Here is a 7134-nt window from a genome sequence, read left to right as displayed (position 1 = left end):
TGAAGGATGCATTGGAGCAGGCAATTCAGAATGGAAAGCTTCCTGAGTTTGTTCAGCATATTAGGCTGCCTAGACAACATAATGATGATGAAGATCGGGAAGTTAGGAACCCTCGAAACACTAGGACTATAGAAGTCTAGGATGATACTATTCAAGTCATTGTGAATGTGGTTGTGCGCAAGAATGGATTGCCAAAGTCCAGAAATACCACTAAGAAAGATGCTAAAGTTGCAAGTTCAGAAGTTCTAAGGGTGACCAGTATCCCAACTGTGCAGTTCACAGTAGATGATTTCCAGTATGCCACATCGGATGACGATGAGCCATTGGTTATCATTGTGAAGTTGGAAAATAGGATTGTGAAAAGAAACTTGGTTAACACTAGAACAGATTCGCATCTACTTTTCGAGTTCAAAAGAAGCCGAGACCAGAGCCCAATGGGAATTTGAAAAAAAATTTCAAATTGATGATGTTGTAGAAAAATATATCGTGATTAACAAGGATCTGCCTTACCCCTTGAAGTCGAAACTTCAAGACTTTCTGAGAGGTAATGTGGATCTAGTTGCTTGGGAACATTCCGATATCCCTGGAATTGATCCCACATTCATGTTCTACCAACTTGATATTGACCCTAATTTTAAGCTGGTTGTGCAACGACGTCGGAAGATGTCGCCAGACCGAGCTCTCGAGGTCAAGAAACAAGTTCAAGAGTTATTGGATGTCGGGTTAATTAGAGATCTAATGTATTATGCATGGTTATTGACGAACGGATTTCTATGGGTAAAGAAATTCACAAATAAGTTCGCGTTGTAAGTATAGTTTCTAAACTAACAGAGAATCCTTTCGTACAAAAGTTTGGTTGTCACGAGTAACAAAACCCAATAAATTTATAAACCAAAGTATTCAAACCTCGGGTCGTCTTCTCAAGGAATTGCTGGGAAGTGTGATTTATTATTGGTTATGGAAAATAGTATTTTTGGATTTTTGAAAGATTGAATAAGAAAAATAGATTGCAGGGAATTAAATCAATAGCAAAGAAAACTCTTGACAAGGTGTGAAAACTGGAAGTCCTATCCTAGTTATCCTTATCAATGGTGATGAGAATCATATTTTACTCCCACTCAGTCAACCTCTAACTATGAAGGTAAGTCAAGTGGACAAATCAATTTAACACCTAAAGTCCTGGTCAGAGTTATAGGAATCTAAATCAATCAGCAAATATAACAATTATCAATCACGATGAGTTTGACAACTCAAGAGTCACCAATTAATCAACTAGATCCAAGAATATAAGAAACTAAATAAAAATCATGTGTCAGAAATACCTCAAATATTAATAAAAGAAATCAAATCCAACATGGAAAAGTTCATAAGTCAAATTGGGAAAATAAAAAGGAACATTGAACCTGTGATGAAGAGAAGTGGTCTGAACATAGTAGAAATCCTAAATCCTAATCCTAATTTCTAAGAGAGAGGAAAGAGAACCTCTCTCTCTAAAAACAACATCTAAATCCTAAAACTATGTATGAATGTCTGTTGTATGAAATCTCCCTTGAGTCTCTGCATCTTCCCTGACTTTAATCTGTGTTTCTGGGCCAAACTCTGGGTCAAAACGTGGCTCGAAACTGTCTCCAACGTATTCTGTAATTTCTGCAGATCGCGCATGTCACGCGTACACGTCGGTCACGCGTATGCGTCATTCAGCGATTTTTCTCTCCACGCGTGCGCGTCAGGCACGCGCTCGCATCGTTTGCGTGAACTCTAATCCATGCATACGTGTCAAGCACGCGTACGCGTCACTGTGATTTTGTCCAAATCGCGCGCACGCGTCAGCCATGCGTGCGCGTCGCTGTCCGCTGGTTGTCTCCTTTATTTCTTGTGCTCCTTCCCTTTTTGCAAGCTTCCTCTCCATTCTCTAAGTCATTCCTGCCCTATGAAGCCCTAAAACGCTTAACACACAGATCACGGCATCGAATGGTATAAAGGAGAATAAAAATATACAATTAAAAGATCTTTAGGAAGCAAGTTTTCAATCATAGAACAATTTGGGAAGGAATTGTAAATACATGCTAATAATATGAATAAGTGGGTAAAAAGACTTGATAAAAATCACTTAATTAAACACAATATGAATAATAAAATAATGGTTTATCAACCTCCCCACACTTAAACATTAGCATGTCCTCATGCTAAATCCAAGAGAAAAGAGTAAAGGTAAAATGGTAGAATCTTATGCAATGCAATCAATTCTAAATGCAAGCTACCTAAATGAGTCATTCAATTCTAGTTATTATTCACTTGTATATAAAGCTTACATGTTGTTAAATTAATTCATATCTTCAAGGAATTATATATGTACAATTAAAGCCAAATCATATTAAAGCACAGTTACAATTGAGTTGAGTTAAGATAGTTCACAACTTGCAAGACAATTAATAATTAAACATGGATATATGAGAAAGAGCTATTGAACCCTCACTGGATTTTGTGTTTACTCTCTAATCACTCAGTGTTTGGGGTTAATCACTCTCTTCTTTTCTAGTCATGCTTTCTAAAATTTTGTTCTTCAACTAACCAATCAACAATCATGGAGGGGGGTTTTGGGGCGCGATGGGGTTAGGGTTCGCGTGATTTGGGTTTAGTGGATTCAAATCCACGCGAACGCGTAGAGCATGCGATCGCGTGATTAGGGCAAAAAGGGTAGGACGCAGTCGCGTGATTGATGCGATCGCATAAGTTGGGTAAACGATGAGTGACGCAGACGCAAACGCGTTGCTGTGAATTGTGCTAGACGCACAGTTCCAGCGTCGTTTTGGTGCAACTCTCTGTTTCCAATTAGGGGGCCATAATATCCACGCGACGCGGACGCGTTGCTCACGCTTTCGCGTGGGATGAGTGTTGTGCAAGTGACGCTTTCGCGTTAGGGACGCGAACGCGTGAGCCATTTTGTGCTAAACGTACACCAGCCACACGATTCCAGCCTAACTTTCTGGGCGTTGGATCTTTACGCCGATTTCCATTCCACGCCCACGCATGGCCTTCATGCTCGCGTGGGGTGATTTTTTTTAATCTCAATGCACATGGTAATTTAATTATTTTGATTTCACATGAGCATGCTTTCCAAATTTTGAAATAACTTATTCAGTTTAATTCCCCCCCCCCTTTTTTTCTATCATCCCATGTTCCCATAAAATTCCCCATACTTAAATTATACACAATATCTATCTTAAGCTAACCAAGGATTCAACTTGGGATTTTTTTATTTGTTTTTCTGCTTAAGGCTAGGAATGTGGTTATAAAACAGAAGGTGATTAAAAAGCTCAAAGTGGCTAACAAGGGTGACGTAAAAGGGTAGGCTTATTTGGGATAAGTGAGTGAAAACAAGTAATGGCCTCAATCATATGCAAGCATCTAAATACACTAAATAATGGACATATAGAATGGAACAAAGTAAAGATTACAATTATAGAGAAGAAAATACACAAGAATAAAAATTTATGGTTAAATAATGTAACCATGTAAATAAGCTCAAAATCTCACAGATTGTGTGTTCTTTGCCTCAAAAACCATGTTCCAAATATAACTTCAAAACAAATTTAACACAAGATTTTTGATTTAAATTAGTGAAAATTTTTTCAAAAATAGGGTCTTAAAAAGAAACTCATTACTTTAACCAAGCAGTAGCTAAATGCATAAAAACAAATAAACATGCAATGCAACATGCAAATGTAACAATATACTAAATAAAATAAAACATTGGTGTTGAGAAGAAAATAACTAACCCATGGAGATCGGTATCGACCAATAAATTTATAAACCAAAGTATTCAAACATCGGGTCGTCTTCTCAAGGAATTGCAGGGAAGTATGATTTATTATTGTAATAGAAAACAGTATTTTTGGGTTTTTGAAAGATTGAATAAGAAAAATAGATTGCATGGAATTAAATCAATAGCAAAGAAAACTCTTGACAAGGTGTGAAAACTGGAAGTCCTATCCTAGTTATCCTTATCAATGGTGATGAGAATCAAGTTTTGCTCCCACTCAGTCAACCTCTAACTATGAAGGTAAGTCAAGTGGACAAATCAATTTAACACCTAAAGTCCTAGTCAACTCCTAAGGAAAGACTAGAGTTATAGGAATCTAAATCAATCAGCAAAGATAACAATTATCAATCATGATGAGTTTGACAACTCAAGAGTCACCAATTAATCAACTAGAGCCAAGAATATAAGAAACTAAACAAAAGTCATGTGTCTGAAATACCTCAAATATTAATAAAAGAAATCAAATCCAACATGGAAAAGTTCATAAGTCAAATTGGGAAAATAAAAAGGAACATTGAACCTGTGATGAAGTGAAGTGGTCTGAACATAATAGAAATCCTAAATCCTAATCCTAATTCCTAAGAGAGAGGAGAAAGAACCTCTCTCTCTAAAAACTACATCTAAATCCTAAAACTATGTATGAATGTCTGTTTTATGAAATTTCCATTGAGTCTCTACATGTTCCCTGACTTTAATCTGTGTTTCTGGGCCGAACTTTGGGTCAAAACGCGGCCCGAAACTGTCTCCAGTGTATTCTATAATTTCTGCAGATCACGCAGGTCACGCGTACGTGTCGGTCACGCGTACGCGTCATTTAGCGATTTTCCTCTCCACGCGTACGCGTCAGGCACGCGCTCGCGTCGTTTGCGCGAACTCTAATCCACGCGTACGCGTCAAGCATGCGTATGCGTCACTGTGATTTTGTCTAAATCGCGCGTACGCGTCAACCATGCGTGCGCGTCGCTGTCTGCTGGTTGTCTCCTTTATTTCTTGTGCTCCTTCCCTTTTTGCAAGCTTCCTCTCCATTCTCTAAGCCATTCCTACCCTATGAAGCCTGAAACATTTAACACACAGATCATGACATCGAATGGTATAAAGGAGAATAAAAATATACAATTAAAAGATCTTTAGGAAGCAAGTTTTCAATCATAGAACAATTTGGGAAGGAATTATAAATACATGCTAATCATATGAATAAGTGGGTAAAGACATGATAAAAACCACTCAATTAAACACAATATGAATCATAAAATAATGGTTTATCAGTTATCTAATGTGGTAATAGTAAAAAATCTAATGGAAAGTGGCATAGGTACATAAATTATACTGATTTGAATAAAGCCTTGACGAACGGGCTTTTGCTAGTAAAGAATTCCCAAAAGTAATCACGTTGTAAGTATAGTTTCTAAACCAACAAAAATTCTTTCGTATAAAAATTTGGTTGTCACAAGTAACAAACCCCTAAAAGAATTGATAACCAAAGTATTTAAACCTCGGGTGGTCTCTCAAGGAATTGCAGGGAAGTATGCTTATAATTGGTTATGGAAAAGTATAATTTTGGGGTTTTGGATAAGAGAACAAGAAAAAGAAAGTTGCAAACGGAAATAAACTAATAACTAGAAAAGCTCTTGGCAAGGTATGAGAACTGAAAATTCTATCCTAGTTATCCTTATCAATTGTGATGAGAATTATTCATTGCTCCCACTTAGTTAACCCTCAATGAATGAAGGAAAGTCAAGTGGACTAATCAATTTGATTCCTCAAGTCCTAGTCAATTCCTAAGGAAAGACTAGCTTTAGTGGAATCCAAATCAATCAACAACGTTCAATTATCAATCAACAGAGGAGTTTGATAACTCAAGTATTACCAATTACTGAACCAAGCCAAGAATATAGAATCCTACTCTAACATCCTTCTAATCATTTTGTCAAGTACTTGGAGGGCATAACATAAAAACATAGAAAAGCAATAAGAGATAATAAAATCAAAACAATTAATTGCATTAATATGGAAATTGAATCTAACATCAAAAGTTCACAAACTAAAGTAATAACAATGGGTAATCAATAAGAGTAAAAGAAAAATCCTAAATCCTAAACCCTAGAGAGAGGAGAGAGCCCCTCTCACTAAAAACTACCTCTAAAACCTCAATTGTGAATAATGAGAAGTGAATGAATGAATCCCCTGATTCCCCCACTCTGTAGCCTCTAATCTGTGTTTTTTGGGCTGAAAACTAGGTCAAAAACAGCCCAGAAATTGCCCCCAACAATTTCTGATATGTCCAGCACATGCACATGACACGCGTACGTGTCATCCACGCGTACGCGTGGATTGAACTTTCGCCAAGTCACGTGTATGCCTGATTCACGCGTCCGTGTTGCCCAACAGCCAGACAACTATGGAAAATTATATATCGTTGTGAAGCTCTGGATGTTAGCTTTCCAACTCAACTAAAACCGCCTCATTTGGACCAGTGTAGCTCAAGTTATGATCGTCTGAGTACAAAGAGGTCAAGGTTGACAGCTTTGCAGTTCCTTCAGTTTCTTGTATTCCTTCCACTTTTGCATGCTTCCTTTCCATCCTCTAAGCCATTCCTGCCCGGTAATCTCTGAAAAGACTTAACACAAATATCATGACATCGAATGGTAATAAGAGAGGATTAATATTAGCAAATATAAGGCCAAAGAAGCATGTTTTCAATCATGACGAGATTGATAAACGAAATTTTGTATGTCGATATAGAATGTAGTAGTGAATACAATCGTGAGTATAGCCTAATTGACACTCAAATCTCCCATCAAACAATTCTACAATCTATAATCGAGAGTATTAATCCCGAGTCGTCCTCCCTTGGACTTGCATTAGAGTGCTCATTATTGCTTGGGAAGTCAAAGTCTTTTGTGATTTTTGAGAGTTGGTATGAGAGTGCACGCTAATAAAGTTTAAACAACAAACAAACAATATTAAAAAAACTTGGCCAAGGATGAGCATTGAAAGTTCCATCACCATAGCTTCCTTCAATTATGATAACAATTGAGTCTTGCTTTACTTAATTGACCCCAAATTATGGAGGAGATTCAAGTGAAAGTAACTAACTTGAGTCACAAGTCCTAGCTTCACCCTAGGTTATGCTAGCTTTAGTGCACTCCAAGTTAACTAGCAATTCTTAATTCTCAATCAACAATTGACATCCACTATTCAAGTATCTCCAATAGTTCAATCCTTAATCCAAGTGAAAGAATTTTACTCCATGGCTAGTGTTATCATTTTATCAAACATTTGGTGAGCATTCATAAGAGACATTCTTGAAT

This window comes from Arachis duranensis, chromosome 9 (genome assembly GCF_000817695.3).
Source record: "Arachis duranensis cultivar V14167 chromosome 9, aradu.V14167.gnm2.J7QH, whole genome shotgun sequence".
Lineage (NCBI taxonomy): Eukaryota > Viridiplantae > Streptophyta > Magnoliopsida > Fabales > Fabaceae > Arachis > Arachis duranensis.
The sequence above is the reverse complement of the archived record's forward strand: the minus strand, read 5'-3'. Positions refer to the sequence as shown.